Raw genomic sequence first — 22253 nt, forward strand, 5'->3', positions numbered from 1 at the left:
TTGGTTTTAGTTAAAACCCATGGCTGCCGCGTTCTGAACTATTTGTAGCCTGTCAGTACTTTTTTTGGGAAGACCAGTCAAAAGGGCATTACAGTAGTCAAGGCGTTATGAAGAGTTTGATAAGTTACTTTGATAAGTACTTAGTTTAAAGTACCACATGCTATTTGGATGGCCAATTCAGTACCACTTTTCGCCAATAGGTGTCAGGCATAATCACATAATAGGTGGGGTTTATATACTTTAAACTTTTTTTCTGTCTTTCTTTTCTCTTTTTCTCTCTCAAAAATCTCACTTGAGATGTTGTGTGTGTGTGTATGTGTTTTCAAAACACATTAAATTAACACATTAAATGCACTAATACAACTCAGTACAACTTACCATGTTTTAGTTTTTAGTTTATTTTATTTACAGTATTTACAGTATTTTCAGGTTTTGAATAATAATTAACAATTAACAATACTTCACAAGTATAGGAATCTTACAATTGTATTTGTGAATTAGTGAATTAGTCGCTTAACTATATATTGTTTGTCTGATCTGGGGCACATCCAATGTGCCAAGTCTGCCTATGCCAGTGATAACAAGGTTTGTTTTAGAGCAAAATTATAGTCATCATTACAAGGACTGATCTGGGGCACCCCAAATGTGCCAAGTCTGGCTACGTCAGTGATAACAAGGTTTGTTTTAGAGCAAAAGTATAGTCATCATTACAAGGACTGATCTGGGGCACCCCAAATGTGCCAAGTCTGGCTATGTCAGTGATAACAAGGTTTGTTTTAGAGCAAAATTATTGAGAAAATGGCCTTGCATGTTGAATTTGTGGTAATTTGGTAATTTGTGTCAGTATAAAATACATTTGTTTGATACATCTGTGAATCAATTAATCCAATGAAGTATGTACAATGAAGTATGTACACATACAAGGAAATTGGATCCGGTTCGCTTAAAAACCGGAATCACATAAAACAAACAAGAATCACAGAGGATAATTAAACATGAACTAATACAATACAATATCAAGTGTATGAAAGAGTGTCTATTTTGATAAGCTATTAAAAAGTTATATACAGATATATACAGTTATAGGCACTTATGTATATGAGAGGGGTCAACACTCTTGACTCTAGGTTAATTGACATTAAGTATTAAGTAAATATTGTCTATTTATTAGTTATAAAACTCATCAGCTGAAAACTGATCAGCAGTTCCATCGCGGGCCACACAGGGGGCGCCCACGGGCCGCCAGTTGAGTATCACTGGTCTAGTCTGTCCGGCGCCATCTGAACATTTATTCAACTTTTCTTAACTACTGGAAATTACCCTGTTAGACCTTAGTGAAATATGCTTACTTCACAGAGTGTTTACATTTCCCTCCTGTCTAGCGAACATTTAATCAATGCAAACAATTGTTTGCAAGCCGTTCCTACCTGATGAAGGAGGTGAGACACACACAGCAGCATTGTGTTGAATTACATGGTAGTTGGCACAATTGCAGTGGGTCTGTGGGGATTTATTTGTAATACTAATAATAATAATAATAATAATAATAATAATAATAATAATAGTAATAATAATAATAATAATAATAAAAAAATAAGAAGGATCAACACAATTTATTTGTCCACATAATGACCATTATATGAAAGGAAAAGCAGCCCACAAATGACAGCCAATGAGAAAAGGAGAACATAATGATATTAAGACTGAATAATGATATCACAACAGTCTCATGCTAAACACTCTCCTGTTGGACTCCACATGTGTATCAATATTCTTTCTAGTCATTAGTTGATAGTGTTTCTTTGTTCCCTCTGGTGTATTCAGAGCAGAGAGAGAGTATGATGATTCAACAGGGATGAGAGTGAGAAAAGGAGCAAATATTGATGGTTAAGACTGAATAATGACAACACTACAGTGTTATCCTAATATAATTTAAAATGTGATATTATCCTCTAAATCAGCATCAAACAGCCCAAATTTTTCGGCCGGCGCCGGCATCAGTGGGGCCCATACTATGTCCTGTCATGGGGCCCAAAATCCCTGGCGGCGCCCCTGACCCTAACCCTAACCCTAACCCATTGTTTACTGTTTAAACATTGTTTCTAAGCCTGACAAAAACAATGACGATGCATCAAGAGGTATAAAACAGAAAAACATTGACACAGCCAACTGATATGTATGATTGTATGTATGTATGTATGTATGTATGTATGCACTAGCCATTAAAAACAACCTGCTTGCAAGTATGCAAGATTGCAAGTATGCAAGTATGCAAGTATGCAAGTATGCAATTTACAATAACTTAGAATAACCTGAAATTACACATTGTGTAATTAGTATCGCATAGTCGCATAGTATCTGTTTTACGTGACATGTAAAACCTTTCAACAAGTCAGAACATGAAAACTCATGTTTGACTATTATTGAGGAGAGGAGAGGAGAGGAGAGGAGAGGAGAGGAGAGGAGAGGCAAAGTTGAATTATGTTATGTTATTTAGAATGGTGCTATTATTGTTGACATATTGTAAGTGTGATATACATTTTAATTTGATAACAATTGTATTACAAAGATTATTATTATATACCATCTGGAAACATTAGTTCTGCCTGTGTTGTTCCTACTTGGTGCTTGTCTACAAAACACAAAGTCTCACAGTATATTAACCAATACTGTGTGGAGGATCACATAGTATTGTAACAAAAACACGATTAAAAACACGATTTCAGACGGACAAGCCCGTCTTTATTGTCACACGATTACACATCAACACATGCACGGACGGCCACAAACACATACATGCTGACGGTGGCCGGTGAAATTTGTCCTCTGCATTTAACCCATCCTGGCTTGTCCTTTCCTCCGGGGGGCAGGCCAGGAGCAGTGGTCGCTTTTCTCGTACAGCGCCCGGGGACCAACTCTGGATGTTGTCGTCACTGGTCGGATTACGATGACGATCTGATCTTCTGCATGTTTTTAGGGTGGGGGGTTATATATGGAGGAACCCCCCTGGGGGAGCACGGGGAGAACATGCAAACTCCACACAGACAGAGAAAGGCCCTTACGACGAGATACCCCACCTGGGCAGTAGGCACTGAAGATATGGGAGGGAACACAACCACAGCGCTCACAGTGTCCCAGGCGAGAATCGAACTCAGGACCTTCTGACTGCGAGGCGACAGCTCTACCACTGAGCCACCGTGCCCCCAAGCCAAGTGTTTAGCAGCAATTCAGACAGAGAACAGTATTTAGAACATGTTAACTCAAACGCGGAACTCGGAGGGGGTCATTAAACTAAACCCCCGTGTCACCTATGGTGCCAACATTTTACAATGTAAAGCAATGTAGTTCACACGCGCACCAACTCTAGTACTCATCACATAACATTGCAGATAACTAATATCGCGTAAATGACGTAACACATCACTAATCTCCAAAAACACAGTGTTGAAAACACACTACCCTAGTGCATGCTGGGGAACTCTGCTCTCGGGGAGAACGTTTGAGAGACTGCCAAACGGCCGCATCTGGCCCGCGGCCAGACTTTGAACATAGTCTGTATTCAATCGTTTTCAATTCAATTGAAAACAGTCTGTATTCAATCCCCCTCAAACTGTATTGATCAAATATGTATCAAATATCTGTATTTTTAGGTTGAATGGTGATACGCAATAGCTTATAGCTTAATAGCTTTATAGCCTATCAAAAAACAAAAATGCATACTATCACAATTGGATCCGGAGTGGGAAAAAAGCAGTATAGCTGTACTGTATAGCACTAGAACAATAGGCTAGTTATCCCAGTTGTTGCGGATAGCTAGCTTGCACCCGTGTGGTTAGCGTCCGTGTGCTAGGTACTTAGGTGCCGTCTACTACGTGTAAGAGCGCGTGCGTTACTCCGGCTGGGGTAACGTTAGATAGATAGTTAGCTAGTTACCCCGCTAGCCGGGCGCTTCTGGCTCATACGACCGCATTAGCGCCCGGCGAACGTCACGCATTTCCCATTTTACACTGTGCCATTTTCACGTCTAGGTCTAAAAGCCGGCTCCAACCTGAGTCTTCACGTGAAGTGAAGACGCTATCCGATGCAAAACATCCTCTTCTTTTAATGACACCTAGTTGTTGCATCCAAATTGTTGCATAACATCCACTTTTCTGTCTTTTAAAAACCGAAAAGCATTTATTTGGAGCACCTCAAGCAACCCGGAAGTCGTTGTTCCGGGTTGCTTCAGATCAGAGAAGAAGAAGAAGCGGCGCTCCAAATAAATGCTTTTCGGTTTTTGAGAGACAGAAAAGTGGAAAAGTGGAGCGCTAATGCGCTCGTATGAGCAGGAAGTGCCCGGCTAGCGGGGTAAGTTAACTAGTTGCTCAGTGCAGCTAGCGACTAGCTCAGCTAGCAGCTAGCTTGTAGCACTCCAGCTATCTTGCCGTTACAAGCTACTGTTAGAGGTTAGCTTGCACGGTATAACTCCCGCTAAATTCCTGGTACAGTCAGCGGGCCTTGTGGCGAGTTAGCTTCGCTGAACTCGCACATGGACCGAGCGGCCATGAGACAGGGAGGGACAGCCAGGGGCTGTGTTAGCTGTCAGGCTACTCTGGCGAGTCGCGACGGCCACAGGGAGTGTGTGTTCTGCCTCGGGCATGACCATGCTACAGATGCCTTGCTGAAGGCTGACTTTTGCCAGGCCTGCAACGGTTTCACCCTGGGCGAGCTGCGGGAGAGAGCTTCGCTCTTTCTCCAGGGAACAAGGCTCAGCCATGCACCTCCAGAGGGAGGCGTTGCCGACGGGTCCGACCGCTCGGTCGGAGAGGAGTTGCCCGACGAGCAGGTCTCACCGGTCCAGCCTGAGCAGCAGTCGCAGCGAGGCTCCAATTTCAGTTGGGGGGATGAGCCCATCGATCCCGTGTTGCGGCAGGGTGGGCTCTTCCAGTACGACCCCATAGTCGCCCCCCCCCTCTAAACGCCTCTCAAGGGGAGCTGTCAGGCGAGGAGGATTGGGACGGTTTAACCATCGTCTCCTCTCTGGCAGGGGCCCGCTCGGTAACGAGCGTCAATGAGCCCTACCAGAAGCAGTTTCAGGGGGTGATGTCTAGGGCCTCGGCGAAGCTCGGCATCGCTCGGACCGAACCACCCCGCCCCCTGAGTCAGTGCTGCTGGGATGTTACTCCCAGCCACGCCAGGCACCACAGGCGCCCCGCCCAAAGCCCCTCTTACCCGTCTATATAGATGTGGTGCGAGCGGTGCAGATGGGGTGGGAGAAGCCTCAGGAGGTCAAGCCGCTCTGCGCAGGCATGACTCCGTGGTCGGCGTTAGAAGGGGGGGATAAGCTCGCCTTGGCCGCAATGCCTACCCTCGAGGAAATGGTGGCCAGACACCTGGCCCCCAATCCCGCGAGGCCCGCCTTGCCGTCGAGGGCGTGCCAACTAACGGCCAGGCTGGCCGAGAAGGCTTACTTGGCGGCGGGCCAGTCCGCGTGCATTGACCAACAACCGGGCTATCCTGCAGGGTTACTAGGCGCTGCTCATGCGGGAGATGCAGGGTGACCCCGCCCCCGAGCTATTTGCAGAGCTCGGGTTGGCCACGGATTGCGCCTTGCGTATGATCAACTGCTTGGCGCAGAACAGCGGCAAGGTCATGGCCTTCTCCGTTCTGACGCACCGTCACCTGTGGCTTAACCTCACCCAGCTCGCTGAGCAGGAGAAGAGGAGGCTACTGGGGGTCCAGATCTCTCAGGGGGGACTCTTATGTCCTTCCGTGGAGGATTGGGCACAGCGGTTGGAGATGCGGCAGCGAGATTCCGTGGCGGTCAGGACCCTCATGCCTAGGAAGCAAGGAGGGGGGGATCGGCGGTTCCAGGTGCAGGCGCGTTCGCAGAGTCGCCCTCCGTGGCCTCCAGCGCCGCGAACCACCCCAGACCCGCGGATACGACTCCCACCTAGGGCACCTCTACTGGAGGCGCCCCACCCAGCCGCACTGGGCTCGTCCTGGGTCCCACGGCAGGCCATGGTGAGCCGTCGTTGGAGCTCAGCGCTCAACTTCGGTCCGGGACTCAGCAGGGGCCTACCCAGCCCGTCGCTTGCCGGTGCGTTACGCCCGGCGGGGACGGCAGCTTGCCAAGGCTTCGCCTCAGGGCCAGCCTTCGGCTTGTAGCTTTAGGGACTAGCCCCCCGTCCTCGGTGCCCAAGGCCCGAGTTCTACAAATTTGGGCCAGGTTCGGTCGTGCCCACGTCGATCTCTTCGCATCGCAGCGCGCGACACACTGCCCATTGTTGTTCTCGATCCAGGAGGACAGCCCCCCATTGGGACACGACGCACTAGCGAACGTGTGGCCATGGGAGGGGCTCTATGCGTTTCCACCGATCCCCCTGATCCGTCAGGTGTTGGACAGGGTGAAGGAACAACGTCTCCGGCTTGTTCTAGTTGCCCCGTTCTGACCCAGGCAGACATGGTTTGCAGACCTGGTCTCCCTGACACAAGGCCCGCCCTGGGTGTTGCGGTGCGGGCCGATCTCCTGTCCCAGGCGGAGGGGGAGGGGTTCCACCCCTCCCCAGGCAGGTGGAAGCTAGCAGTCTGGCTCCTGAACGGGAAAAGTTGCTAGCCCAGGGCTTGCCCGATAATGTGGTATGCACTATTCAGAGTGCTAGGGCTGCTTTGACCCGCACTCAGTACATGTACAAGTGGCGGGTCTTTTCGCGTTGGTGCACGAGTGAGGGTGTGGATCCAGTGAACTGCAGTGTGCGACCAGTTCTCTGTTTCCTTCAGAGCCTGCTTGACGCGGGTCAGTCGCCGCAGTCGCTTAAGGTGTACGTAGCCGCGATTTCTGCTTGCCACATGGGAATTGAAGGGAGCCCCGTGGGGGCGTGCACTTTGGTCTCGCGCTTCATGAAGGGGGCGCGTAAACGACGGCTGCCGTCGCGGGCCGTTTTTCCCAAATGGGACCTGGTTACGGTGCTGGACGGGCTAACGGGTCATCCGTTTGAGCCCTTGGACTCCGCCGATTTAAAGGTTCTGTCTTAAAGGACGGCTTTCCCATGGGGAATATGAAGATATATTAAATCTCACGCCCCTAAGGAGTTTGAATCCGTTGAAATTTTCGAAATTGGTTGTTCAGAGCCTGAGCAATCCACCATCTCTCACATATTTTTGGCCTCTCCGACGCGTTTTACGTCAGCGAGGCCAAGTCCGCCTTGCGGAAGACGAGCACCAGTGAACTACAAGTGTTGTGGGGGTGTGCTGCCATGGTTCTGCCTCTAGGGGTCCTCCACGCCCCTTCACATGTCCTGAAGAAAAGCAAAAGGCAGCCATCTTTTTTCACCGCATAGCCTAGGCTAGCTAATGTTAGCTCCCCATAGCTCCTTGCAAATAACCATATCTCGGGAACGGAAGCACCCACAGACACGGGACTGGCGGCATTGGAAAGCTCGTTAAATTTTACATCTAGTAGAAGGTGCGTTGAAGTTAGGAAATCAACGCTGAGCAATGTACCCTTTTTTACACGAAATAGTGACAAAATCAGATGCTCATAACTCCTAGGAAAATGCCTTAAAATGCATGAAAAAAATTTTATGAGGACATCTCCCGACATATACTACCGTTTAAATTTGGTGCAATTTGGAGGCTAATTTTTTTTTTTTTTCTTCTTCTTTGAGTTTTATGGCGGTTGGCAAACATATATGTGCATTACCGCCACCTACTGGAGTTTGATATCAGCCAAATGCCTGAGGGGTGGGCATGGAATCGAAGGCCACACGAGCCCAGTGCATTGTGGGAACTGTAGGATTTCGGCACCCAAGGTGGGCCCCTTTCCAAGGATCGCTTATCACACTGGATAGTGGAGGCGATCGCGTTGGCATACTCTGCCATGGGTAAGGTAACTCCGGAGGGTATCAAGGCGCATTCTACGTGAGGTGTTGCGACATCCTCTGCGTTATTGCGTGGTGTTTCGGTGGAGGACATGGCCTCATGGTCCTCTCATCACACGTTTGTCAGGTACTACAGTCTCGACGTGTCCGGTTTGCGGTTCGCGCACGCGGTACTGTCGGTGGCAAGGAAGTAGTATCGTTGCCACTCAATGTGTCAGACGGTCAGGCATGAACGTTGCCGTACGGCCGTGGTTCACCGACGCCTTTCGGGTCGCCCTGTGGGGTGCTCCCGGCAGCAAGTGCGGTTGAATTAGGCACTAGAGTGAGAGCTTGAGTTCGAAACGAAGTAAAACGTTAGGGTTGTACTACAACCGAGGTTTTACGAGTGAGAACGAGAGCTCTCACTACCCAGCCTTGCTGCGTGGATATCCTGGAGCTGACAGGACGTGACGTAGTCACGTGGGTGAGGTGGGTTGCCATGTCAGCCCCAGGTGGCACCACGCCACCTACAGGTGGGTGGACGGTTTTAATGTAAAATGTAAATTTTGTGGAGCAAAATGACAATCTTCCATTGGCTGCGTAGCAGCGAACTAGGCACTAGAGTGAGAGCTCTCGTTCTCCCTCGTAAAACCTGGGTTGTAGTACAACCCTAACGCTTTTTTTGTGTTTTATTCCTTTTGATCAATATTGTTTTGTTGTATTGTCTTGCACAATTCTACTTTTATTGAATCAATAAAGATATCAAATCAAATCAAAAATTATTGCAATCTGCTACGAGACGAGAAGGAAAAGACTCATGGACCCTGACTGAAAACAGACAGAACGTTTGTATTCATGTAATAAAAACATGTTTAATAATAGCCTGATGAGTCTCAGTCAGACTCCTCAGGCTATTAGAGCCGCGCTGAGTGATGCCACTCTGTTTGAAGTTGAATTGCACCAGCACACATTTTATTTATCAGCTTTTTTTCATTTGTTTCTATTAATCTATATACATCGAATCCGAGCAATTTAGTCTGATAATTCATGAGATAATTGTGAGTATCCATTTTTTACTGCCAGCATTCATAATTTTCCCCTTGGCGCACAAGCCGCACATAAAGACACATATACGCTATTAGGCTATTGCTTTAACACTAGAAAGGCCGTCAAAGGGGTCACGTGACCCCTGTGAGTTAAAATAAAATATATCTTTGCACTCGATCGAGTTCCAAATCCCTACTTTCTTGACTTTTCCTAAATATGTCTGTTGTACCACCCTGCGTTCATACATTTTCAAAATCAGACCGGGATAAGATATATTCCTATGTAATTGCAAAAAAAATATTTTTCCAAGGATGCAATGCTCTTTTTCTCTCAGCAGAGGTCGCAAGGGGACATTCTCCAAGGATGCAATGCTCTTTTTCTCTCAGCAGAGGTTGCAAGGGGACATTCTGAAGTGAATAAGATTGATATCTATAGATAGATAGATAGATATATATATATTGTTTGATATTGTTGTTGAGACATGACTAATAATGATATGTGATATTATGGGTATGAATTACGAACATGACAAAAATGCCCTGTATTAGACACAGAGAGAGATCAAAGAGATAGATACAGTAGATAGGCAGACAGACAGATGAACGGACGGAAGGGCGGGTGAACGGACAGACAGAGAGACAGACACTGTACATGTGCAGTTATGTGCATATGGAAATTAACATTACCGTCCCAGCAAACATCGTCTTGACCATCGTCACCAGAAGATAGAATTGTGGTTTGGCATCTACCATCTAAGTCTGACGTTCTCTCCACGTTCCTCCAAAGTAACGTTTAGACTGTCACTTCAAAACAAAAAATATTGATCTCATATTGCTTTGAAAACACCACATGTAGGTGTCTTTTGTGTATTTGTTGAATAAAATGACATTTGATTGACAATTTAAATGTTATGTGATCAGATAGTCACAGTGTACTCCACCTGCAATGACGACTTTTATTGAACGCCCTTTTCTTTTTTTAATATGGAAACACGTTTATGTCATATAAGTGCAGTGTCTCTTGCTATGGGCTTGTATTTATCACAAACTTCCTGAATCCTGTGGTATTGTCCCATTTATCTTGCCGTAACTAAATGCAGTGTTGTGGGTTTTGAATGTGCTATGCTGTCTGCTAGTCACGTTGGTTACATTATCGTAAATTATATAAATATACCTGTCTCATCGCTGGTTGAAATCATGAAACAGAATTAGCGAGGCAGCTAGCCTATCAATGCAACATGTCATGTCAGAATGCCAAGTGCTCAATGTTAAGTATCTCATGACCAAATCCGTAGTATTTGTAACTAAATCCGTGGCCTAATGGATAAGACACATGACTGCGAAGCGGCGCCGCAGGTTCGAATCCGCGACCGGGTCATATTTTTTCGATGTAGCAAAAATCGTTGAATCTGGAGGTACAGTAGGCTATCTGCAATGCTGCTGCATGCACACTGTGCAGTTTTGTATCTGAATATCTGAATATAGCCGTTGTGGGAGCGGCATATTTCAAGGTTGTGGGGAAGTAGACGAATTACGTCGCTACGATGTTTGGGATATACTTTTAGACCCTGACTAGATGTAGTGGTTTGACGTGCAGCAGACGGTCGTTATACGTGAAAATGTTTGTTGGGATCCTCCATTTTCCTCTGTGGTGAATTATTTCTCCAATCGCTCTCTCAACTGACTTGGTTGAGCACAAAGCCATCAAACCCTCTCTTTAGATAGAGATCTCTCCCTAAATCGCGTTCTCTCCCACATCTAAAGTCACTCTCCGAGTCACCCTGTCCTTTTGTGTTAGGATGACGTCATCATTCCTACTTTGACGTCGTCATTCCGACTATGATGTCATCGATCACTGATGATGTCATGGTTCATAAGTCTCTTTCATGCCTTTCGCTAGTGATGTCATAGCACAGGTGATGTCATGTCTCTGATGATGTCACAAACGGTATGATGTCATAGCACAGGTGGTGTCATGCTCGGATCTATAAAGGCCTGTTCCGGCAGGCTCTCGCGAGTGATTCATAAATTCACATCAAGGATCATACCAATCTCTGCAACGTCTGCAACCTGCAACTTCTGCAACCAGCAACTTCTGCAATCTCTGCAACCGTTCCCAAAACCTCGAACAGTGCAGCCCCAGCTATCAAGCTATCAAGTTCCACAACTCCCCTGCTCTTGGAGAGTGTCTTGGCCCTCAACTACCCGCGAATAGATCCACATGTCTAACACCGATCCTGACATTTTGGAGCTGCAGGGATGGAATTCTATTCAAATGCGAAATGTACTGGCCGGGGGGGGGAGGTGTAATTATGTGTGAAGTGGGAAGGACGCAATGGTCTCTCCCCAGATCGGCAGAGGGGTTGGAGCAGCGACCGGGGCAAGTAACAGGGGAGAAGATGGGGGGGGGGGGGACATAATGTAAAGAGAACATACCCCAGCAAACATTTTCACGTATAACAACCGTCTGCTGCACGTCAAACCACTACATCTAGTCAGGGTCTAATTATATATCCTAAATGGAAATCTTAGCGACGTAATTCCTCTACTTCCCCACAACGAAAGAAAAAAGATGGCACCTCATGGGGGATTCGATCCTGCGGCGCCCGCTTCACAGTCCTGTGTCTTATCCATTAGGCCACGGAATTAGTTACAAATACTACGGATTTGGTCATATATAGAGATACTTAACATTGAGCACTTGGCATTCTGACATGACATGTTGCATTGATAGCCTAGCTGCCTCGCTAATTCTGTTTCATGATTTCAACCAGCGATGAGACAGGTATATTTATATAATTTACGATAATGTAACCAACGTGACTTTAGCAGACAGCATAGCACATTCAAAACCCACAACACTGCGTTTAGTTACGGCAAGAGAAATGGGACAATACCACAGGATTCAGGAAGTTTGTGATAAATACAAGCCCATAGCAAGAGACACTGCACTTATATGACATAAACGTTTTTCCATATTAAAAAAAGAAAAGGGCGTTCAATAAAAGTCGTCATTGCAGGTGGAGTACACTGTGACTATCTGATCACATAACAGGTAAATTGTCAATCAAATGTCATTTTATTCAACAAATACACAAAATACACCTACATGTGGTGTTTTCAAAGCAATATGAGATCAATATTTTTTGTTTTGAAGTGACAGTCTAAACGTTACTTTGGAGGAACGTGGAGAGAACGTCAGACTTAGATGGTAGATGCCAAACCACAATTCTATCGTCTGGTGACGTCGCGGTCAAGACGATGTTTGCTGGGATGTGCAGTGCAAGTAATTCTGCTGTGTGTGTGTGTGTGTGTGTGTGTGTGTGTGTGTGTGCATGTGCGCGTGTGTGTGTGTGTGTGTGCGCGCGCGTGTGTGCGTGCGGAGGGAGGATACTACTTCTACTAGCAAAGTTTTTGTTTTGTGCAGTATGTGTGGTATCAACCAACCAGACAGACAGACAGACAGACAGACAGGATAGATAGATAGATAGATTTTCAGCGTCCTTCTCACCTTTTTCCACCTAACCAGTTTGCATTCCTGAATAATAACAATAAGGCCTACGACGTGATAAGTACCCTAGCCTACAGTACTAGACACTGTGGGTGGGGCTGTTATGATCATTGTATTCACTGAGACACCAAGAGCTATAAATTAGCCCACAGGTAGCTGAGTAGTTGAGCAGTCTGTGTTCATTATTTACAATGCGTCCTGGAGGCAGGAGCAGAGAGCGCTACAGACGGAGACACTGGACGCCAGAGCAATTACTGGCCTTTATACAGAGTGTTTCAGAGGGGGAATCTGATGGCGAAGCAGAGGAATTGGCATGCGACCTAGAGAGTGATGATGAGAGAGATGATGATGGAAGTGGCGTTGTTATAGAATCTGATTCAGGTTCAGAATCAGAACCTGAGGCGACCACATCCATGGAAGAGACATCACCATCCATGCAAGAGACAGCACGAGATAGTACCGTATGGATTGAACAACCCCCTGGCTGTTCGAGAGGCAGAGCACCAGCAGCCAACATCATGAGAGAACCTCCAGGGCCCACACCTCACGCCAAGGAAAATATCACAAATCCACTGAGCAGTTTACTGTGTTTGCTTGACACAGAAATGTGGGAACAGATTCTAAAGTATACTCAGGCCGAGGCTGACCGAAACAATGCTGATATGTTCAATGTGACAATGGACCAACTAAAAGCATTTGTGGGTCTGGTTTATTTGAGAGGTATTACCGGTGGCAAAAGCCAGAAACTGGATGACTTCTGGTCTGCTGAAATGGGAAATCCTGTTTTCAAGGAGACAATGTCTCGCCAGAAATTCAAAGATATCATGCGCTATCTACGCTTTGATGACAAGAGCACAAGGGCTGCCCGCCTTGTCGAGGACAAATTTGCGATGATATCAGAGACATTTGATCGATTTGTGAAAAACAGCACTGCTTCTTACACGCCTGGGGAGAACATAACTGTTGATGAACAATTGTTCCCCACCAAGACGCGCTGTCGTTTCACACAGTACATGGCCAATAAACCGGATAAATTCAGCATAAAATTCTGGGTAGCCGCTGATGTTGAAACCAAATACATGTTGAATTCCCATCCCTATCTAGGGAAAGACAACAGTAGGCCACCTGGACAGCGCTTATCGGACAATGTTGTGCTTCGTCTGATGGAGCCATTCCTGGAGAAAGGAATAAATGTAACGACAGACAATTACTTTACCTCGTTACCACTGGCAAACACTCTTTTGGCGCACAAAACCACCATTGTTGGCACAATGAATAGAATCAGACGAGAGATGCCCCCGTGTACAAAGGCACAGATGGAAAGATTTGCCCCCAAGGTGCTGAGGGCTGGACAAGCCACACTCACCGTTTACCAGGCAAAACCACGGAAAAACGTCTGCCTCCTCAGCACAATGCACCAGACCGTTTCAACTGACAATGGCCCCAAGAAACTGCCCGAAACTGTTTCCCACTACAACAGCACTAAATATGGTGGTGAAAGAGCTGGTGAAAGAGCTGTGTGCGCCTCAGAGAAGGGCCAGGGCTGTGCGATCAGTGGCACCATCAGTGGCACGTCGTAGGCTGCTTGAAACTCCTTCCCCTCCTACCAAACGAAAAAAGTGTCAAGTCGCCAGATGCAGTGGTAACAAGACTTGTGACATCTGTGAGGCATGTAGGCGACTTGTCTGTGGGAAATGTACTAAGCCACCAACACCAACACCAAAGATCTGCTGCGAATGTTGATCAGAAGACAGCCAGTTGAGCCAACTGTGCTGAACCGAAAGATAAAAAAAGACTGCTGTCACGAAAGACATTTTTCACCTAGTTCATGCAAAGTCAGCTGTATTTTTTTGTTTAATTTTACTGAATGTCAATGCACATTGTATTGTATGCTGCAGTAGAACCTACAAAATAAACCTGAACTTGCCCCAAGTTTCAAAATCAGCTTTTTGTATATTTATTGTTTATATAATGTATTATGTGTTTAGCTTTATTCAACATACACAAACTTGTGACATCTGTGAGGGACCATTTCAAGGTTCAAGGTTTTTAGCAGTGAAATTTGGGCCGTGGCCATTCTTGAGCCAGGTCGTAACACAGACCGATAAATAAATACATACAGACAGACAGACAGACAGACAGACAGACAGGTAGATACAGACAGACAGTCAGACAGACAGACAGGCAGACAGACAGACAGACAGGATAGATAGATAGATCAGACAGGCAGACCTTCTCACCATTTCACACAAAATTACACCCCCCCCCCCCCCGGCCAGTACATTTTGCATTTGAATAGAATTCCATCCCTTCACACAAAGGACAGAGAGACTCTCTCAGATTCCACACAAGAAGCGCCATCTAGTGATCATTATGTGCAAATGCACAGCCTCTCATTCAAATGACTTAGGGGTCACTCGACCCCTGTTGTGGCCCTGATAGTAGGTAAAAATGGCCCGGCTTTTCTAGTGTTAAGGGCTGCGGCCGGGTGCGACAACGAACATGCAGCCGACTCTGCTGAGCTCATTTTTGAGCTCATATTTGTAGTGAGCAATGCCCATTGCCCAGGCGGTTAAACACAAATTAAAACGCCCTTGGCCTTTTTATCTTTTTTATTCTTTTGAGCGGTGAGTGGGAGCGGGTGAAATCTGTATTGAGCGGGGAGCCGTCTGGAGCGGAGGGGCCATGAGCAATGGAGCAGGTGGAAAGGGCCGCTCGATGCCCCTCCGCTCACATGCTCTGGTGTAGATATATGGCCAGCAGATGATTTCTGAGAATAATTTCTAATTTAATGAATATGCAAATCTTCAGGAAATAAAGCAACAAACATAAAGTTAACTTACAGTACTGTGCAAACTTATTTAACAAATATTACAATATTTAAACAGGATTTATTCTATTAAACATTAAATTACGGCAGCTTTTAAGCAACTATCAGTCCGATCGAAAACATATGAACATGGAGCTTAGATGAGAAGTATTCAAGACTCTGTGGAGATCGTCTTTACTGTATATATCACACCATGGTCCATGTCCAATCTGAGATGCATCTAAATGATTTAAATGGAATTTAAATTAGATTATGGAGAGAGCACTCTTTTTACATCAGTCTGAGCAAAGTTTGAGATGCTAATTTGAGCATCATTTAAGACTTTTTTGAGATATCTTGTATAGCTCAACAGAGGTCTGATCTGAGACCAATCTGAGATGTATCTAAAAATCTGAGATTGAATTTAAATGAGATTGTTATTTTTATATTTTTATAAAAAAAAGAGAAACATGAGACATAAGCAGTAATAAAAAATGGTGTACCACACTTATCTCATTTCTGTCTAGGAGAAAGAAAGGAGAAATCGAAGCAAACACAATCAAAGGAGGAACTGCGGATTGTGCTTGTTGGGAAGACTGGAGTTGGGAAGAGTGCATCGGGAAACACTATCTTGGGGAAAAAAGTTTTCATCTCTCATGTGTCCTCTACCTCATTGACGCAATGCTGCCAAAAGGAAACGGGAGAGTTTGGGGGGCAACCTCTGGCTGTTGTTGATACGCCTGGTGTATTTGACACCGAAAAATCAAATGACGATGTTGTTAAAGCAATTGTAAAATGCATCTCATTTGCTTCTCCTGGTCCTCATGTGTTCCTGGTCGTGCTCCAGGTGGGCAGATTCACAGAAGAAGAACGGGAATCAGTCAAACTCATTCAGACCACCTTTGGTGTAGAGGCACATCGTTACACTATGGCCTTGTTCACCCGTGGAGATGATCTGAAGGCTGAAGGAGGTGCCATCATCAGATTCATTGATGAAAGTCCAACTCTTAGCAACTTCATCAGGGAATGCGTTGGGGGATACCATGTTTTTGACAACAGGGATACAGATACCTCCCAAGTCACTGACCTACTGCAGAAGATTAACAATATCGTTCAGAAAAATGGAGGAAGCCACTACACCAATGGAAAATTCCAAGAAGCTGAGAAAGCCATAAGAGAAGAAAAGCAACGCCTTCTGTCAGAGGATCCTAAGTTGACAGAAGAAGAAGCAAGAAAAAGAGCTGAGAAAGACAATTCATTCATCAGGAAATTTCTTGCTTATGTGATGACTGGACCTGGAGCTGCACGTATACTTGGAGCAGTAATAGTTGGAGCTGAAGCTGGAGCTGTTGTTGGAGCTCTTGGTGGTCCAGTGGGAATTGCAGTGGGAGTTGGAGTGGGAATTATGGTAGGTGTAGGTATTGGTGCAGCAGGCTTTCAAGTTCATGAGAAATGCATTACACAGTGAATTAGCAATATTTCCCATCTGAATAATAAGGCCATACTTAAAACTAAAGAGAGGGAAATCATGCTAGTAAAATATTTTGTTTATTTGATTGTACTTTATTTTGTTGGCCTTGATTTGTGCCTTTTCACAGACAATAGTTGAGTTATAGCCTGTTGGTTACAACCTGTTCACATTGCCAGTGAATTGGTTGATGGGTATGCAGATTTGTCCTAATCTTTATTCAAGAGTCTTGTCTATCAATTTGACAGCATGATTTATTGATCCCATGTTCAGATTTTGAAAGGCTTTCCATCAAATCCCTGCCCTACTTGCGCTTAGATTTGCTCTGCTTGTGCTCACACTGCTTGCACTCAAATATATTGTTGCATGGACAGATTTGCTGCCCGCATAGATCCAATAGAGTTTGAGCACAAGCAAATCTAGCACAACCGGGGGCTATTTGAGTACGAGGGTGGGGTTTGAGGGAAATCATGCTCTCGAATTAAGATATGGAAAAATCTTCATAGATGGGTCGCTCTATTCCTGAATGTAGGCCAGAGGCTCTGATCGCATTTATCTAGCCAGCTGCCAGCTACAAGGTTTTGTATGGGCTAATCATCAGAGGTTGAAGTAACTGAATACAAGTACTCAAATTACTGTAATTGAGTAGCTTTTTAGACGGTGCAACCGGTCGATGCATGACTTTGTATGCACCTGCAGTTCACCTGAGATGGATTCGCCCAGGTCAACTGCTGAAGTACCTGTAGTCACCTGTAGGTCAGCAGTTGACCTGGGCAAATCTATCTCGTGGAAAAAGCATGTGAAGTGATGGCACTCAACTGGAAATGATGTCACGCAATTGCTCGACTGTGATGTCATCAGGTAGTTCTTCTGTTGTGTTTTATGGCAGTTGGCACCCTTCCATGTTGCATTACCACATCCATCTACTGTCTCCCTACCTTCTGAACACAATGTTAACATGCTGTTACCATGCTGTATTCCCTGGATTTGAGAGGACACTGGCGTGTTTTGTCGCCGCTTCTCAATCCAAGGCAAAACCTGTGTAGTAATCGCTGCTATGTTTTCACTGCAAGCTGGAATAGGTGTTATCATCTGTTAACATCGCTTTCTCTGCACCGATCGTTAACTGGCAGTACCTCCACTGGACAAACCAACGCTACCTGTTGCTAGCAGCACCTACGCTAGCCCTGGCACCACCAATGAGCTAGCAAACTCCTACTCTCTATCGTGAGACACTGCCCTGGACAGCCTCTCAGCTCTCCCGGTGAGCCTTTGTCGGCATCGGACCGCTACACTCTTAGTTAACCGCCAACTAGCTGTCCTCCAGACAGTGAGCGGCTAGTGTGGCTAACACCAGCAGCTAACATCAGCTGCTGCCCCGACTGCCTTGTCTGCCTCATCATCGCATTGTTTCAGTGACATCCTGTACTGTTCAACGTTACATCCAGCAAAACTTCACTCACTTCCGATCATCTGCCATGCTGTGGACCATCATATCGTGTCTGTCACTCCACCTCTGGTCAACACATCGAGGCTTAATGCTACTTCTTCCCCGGCAGTCATGATGCTGAAATACTCAACCGCACAACTTCTGAAACTCAACAACCTCTCAACCCCTCTCTGTATCTCAACCATTAAAACTCATGGACTCCTCCGTTGGCCCTGTTAACAGAGCCTCGTGCAGAAAGTTTATTCACTCCCATACTGTCCACTCCACCAACTCCATCGCTGAGTGCACCGTCGCAACCCCATTACGTCACCATCGCAACAAACAGCACGTCCACCCCACCTCCCTACATCCACTGACCAAAGCAAACCAGCCCACCCGCACACAACCACATGTCAAATTCGCACTTTTCAACACCCGATCTCTCAACACCAAGGGCCCCATCCTCAACAAATTCATTACTGACAATAAACTGGACTTTCTCTGTCTAACAGAAACATGGCAACAACCAATGGATTACTTTTCTCTCAATCAAACCACACCCTCTGGATACAGTTACATGGACAAACTTTGCCAGGACGGCCGTGGAGGCGGAATAGCTACACTTCATCACCAGACAATAAATACAACTGCATTATCCATCCCCACCCCCTCCTCATTTTCAACACCTCACCTTCAAACTACCTGGTCCTAAACTCCTGGTCACTGCTGTCATCTACTGCCCCCCCACCAAGTCAAACCCCAAATTTATTTCTGACCTCCCAGAATTCCTAACCCAGCTCTGTGCCATATTACCATCTGTTCTACTACTAGGCGATTTCAACAGACATGTCAACTCCACAAACTGCAAAAACACCACAGAACTCCTGGACATATTACACTATTTGAACATCACCCAACACATTGACTTTCCCACCCATAACAAAGGACACACCCTCAACCTCCGGCATTTCCTTCACCAACCTTTCCACCACTGACCTCACCATCTCTGACCACCTGGCTATCACCCTGGAGATCAACATCCCCCCTCACTTCGTCAAACAGCAATGGACCATAACCTTTTCGAAACCTCAAATCCATCAACCATTCCTCTCTCTCCTCCACCTTAACTAACGTCATCTCCAACACCATCCTCACCCTGAGCGTCTCCCCCACCAACCTGGTCAACATCTACAACGACACACTCTCCTCCTGTCTTAATGATATTGCCCCCGGCAAAACCAAACCTGTCTCCTTCACACACTGACCAACTCCTTCAACTCAAAGCCAAGGGCTGTAAACTGGAACATCTATCCCCAAAAACCGGACTCACTGTTCACCTGGACGCCTACAAACTCCACCAACAACAATACAAAGAAGCACTCAACAATGCACGATCTTCACACTACTCCCATTATTCGAACTGGGTCTAACAACCCCAAAATGCTTTTCTCCACCATCAACAAACTGCTCAAGCCCATGGACATGACCAGTACATGCAACTTCCTTCTATCATTTTTCCAGACAAAAATCAACACAATACATAACCAGTTGGCTGCCCCCCCCCCCCTACCTCTCTGATCTCCACCCCCGCCACGCCCCCACTCACAGCCTCAGGTCCGGAGACACTAACTGCTTGAAGATCCCCAGGACCAAGCTCAGTTGCTGCACCCTCCCTCTGGAACACTCTCCCTCACCCATGATTGCCCCAGTTGATGTTTTATCTACCTTCATTGTCCTTACTTTATTTTACCACTACAAATGTACTTATTAAATGATTTTATTCTGTGTGTAAAGTGACTTTGAGTATCTAGAAAAGCGCTATATAAGTTGAATGTATTATTATTATTATTATTATTATTATTATTATTCTGTTCCCCTTTCTCACTCCATCCTCTTCTCAGGTAGTTGTGCTGGGGAGCCTGTCTATATTCCTACAGCCCTATGTTCCCACAGCCCTATATTCCCACAGCCCAGTTTCCTCAGTTTAATAATAAAACCAGAACGACTGCAACGCAGACTTATGCCTCCACCATTAGTTCATTCTTGAGTCCAAATCGCCATTTGAGGCAAATTGGAAGAAATTCCGTCAAGGCACTCCTATGATGTTGCATTACAGAGCTTGGAAATTGGGTGTGTGAGGTCACAGTGACCTTGAACTTTGACCACCAAAATGTAATCAGTTCATCCTTGAGTCCAAGTGGACGCTTGAGGCAAATTTGAAGAAATTCCATCAAGACATTCCTGAGATATCGCGTTAACAAGCTTGATAATGGCATTCGAGGTCACAGTGACCTTGACCTTTGATAACCAAAATGGAATCAGTTCATCCTTGCGTCCAAATCGATGTTTGAGCCAAATCAGAAGAAATTCTATCAAGCCGTTAATGAGATAGTGCGTTAACCAACTTGGGAATGGCGTCCGTGAGGTCACAGTGACCTTGAAGTTTGACCACCAAAATGTCAGATCAGTTCATCCTTGAGGCCAAGTTAATGTTTGAGGCAAATTTGATTAAATTCCGTCAAGGCATTCCTGAGATATGGCGTTAGGGTGAAAATGATGTTGGAGAGGTCACAGTGACCTTGACCTTTGATCACCAAAATGTAATCCTTTCATCCTTGCGCCCAAGTCGACGTTTGAGCCAAATTGGCAGAAATTCCAGCAAGCCGTTCTTGAGATATCGCTTTAACGAACTTGGGAATGGCATTTGTGAGGTCACAGTGACCTTGACCTTTGACCACGAATATCTAATCAGTTCATCCTTGAGTCCAAGTCGATGTTTGAGGCAAATTTGATGAAACTCCGTCAAGGCATTTCTGAGATGTTGCGCTAACAAGCTTGAAAATGGGGTTCGAGAGGTCACAGTGACCTTGGCCTTTGACCTTTGACCACAAAAATCTAATCAGTTCATCCTTGAGTCCAAGTCAATGTTTGAGGCAAATTTGATGAAATTACGTCAAGGCATTCGTGAGATATCCCGTTAACAATGACCTTTGACCTTTGACCACCAAAATCTAATCAGTTCATCCTTGAGTCCAAGTCAATGTTTGAGACAAGTTTGATTAAATTCTGTCAAGGCATTCCTGGGATATCGCGTTAACAAGCTTGAAAATGGCGTTTGAGAGGTCACAGTGACCTTGACCTTTGACCTTTGACCACCAAAATCTAATCAGATCATCCTTGAGTCTAAGTCGATGTTTGAGGCAAATTTGATGAAATTCCGTCAAGGCGTTCCTCAGATATCCCGTTAACAAACATCGTACGGACGGACATACGTACGGACGTACGTATGGAAGGACAACCCGGATCCATAATGCCTCCGGCCTGGCTATCGGCGGCGGAGGCATAATAAAGAATTTCATCTGTCTTTCAAACATTTTCATAGATGAAAATACAAGTTTAGAAAAAATATCGGTAACACTTTCCTTTTATATATATATAGCACCTTATAATGCTGTATAACTATAGTTATACAGCATTATAAGCCATTATAAGTATGCTGTTATGCGTTATAGACATGGGCTTCATAGAAAGTGTTACCAAAATGTCCTACTCCACCATCAATAGCTGTGGCTGGAGGCATTATGTTTTTGTGTTGTCCGTACATATGTTTTTTTTTTTTATAATATATTTATTTGAGATCAGAATTTAGCAAAGTTGTATACAAGGTACAGACAGAGCAGTGACATTTGTTCTCTCTTTTTTTCTTGGAGTGCAAAAGTCACAGACTGGAGCACATTGTCCGTACATATGTACTGTAGTATGTCCATCCCGTCCATTCTCGTTTCAATCATGAGAGACCAGTGGGTAAGATTTAACAAGCTAACTTTATTCAGCAAATGGCATGGCAACTAAGTTTGGTGTATGACTCCATGATAAGATGACGCTCCTCTTGTGGTGAGAGAGGAGGGCATCGGTGCAGACTAGGATAGAAAATCCCCCCCGTATAGGAAAGTCTTCAGGAGTCAAGACGTTGGTGGTGGACTGGGGAGGTGGGTGGGGTGAAACAACAGCTCCAGTGAAGACGTTCAGCCCGAGATGCGACCCAGAAGAGAATGGTGACGTGCGGTAACCTCGGCTATATATACTACGCCCGTCCTGTTCGGTGATTGTCTCAGCAGACGGGGATCGACAGATGTCATATTTGACAGATGT

General features: G+C 45.5%; 1 pseudogene across 1 annotated transcript in view; it reads left to right on the forward strand.

Moving 5' to 3' along the window:
- The window catches only part of LOC310782962 (GTPase IMAP family member 7 pseudogene), a 362281-nt pseudogene extending 345186 nt beyond the window's left edge, over positions 1 to 17095 (forward strand). Inside the window, exons 3-4 of the transcript in view lie at positions 15732 to 16401; positions 17047 to 17095. The product of the transcript in view is annotated as a GTPase IMAP family member 7 pseudogene (transcript). The remainder of the gene's footprint in view (positions 1 to 15731; positions 16402 to 17046) is intronic.
- Positions 17096 to 22253: the final 5158 nt, after the last annotated feature.

This window comes from Poromitra crassiceps (genome assembly GCF_964638095.1).
Source record: "Poromitra crassiceps genome assembly, chromosome: 9".
In the NCBI taxonomy this organism is placed as follows: domain Eukaryota; kingdom Metazoa; phylum Chordata; class Actinopteri; order Beryciformes; family Melamphaidae; genus Poromitra; species Poromitra crassiceps.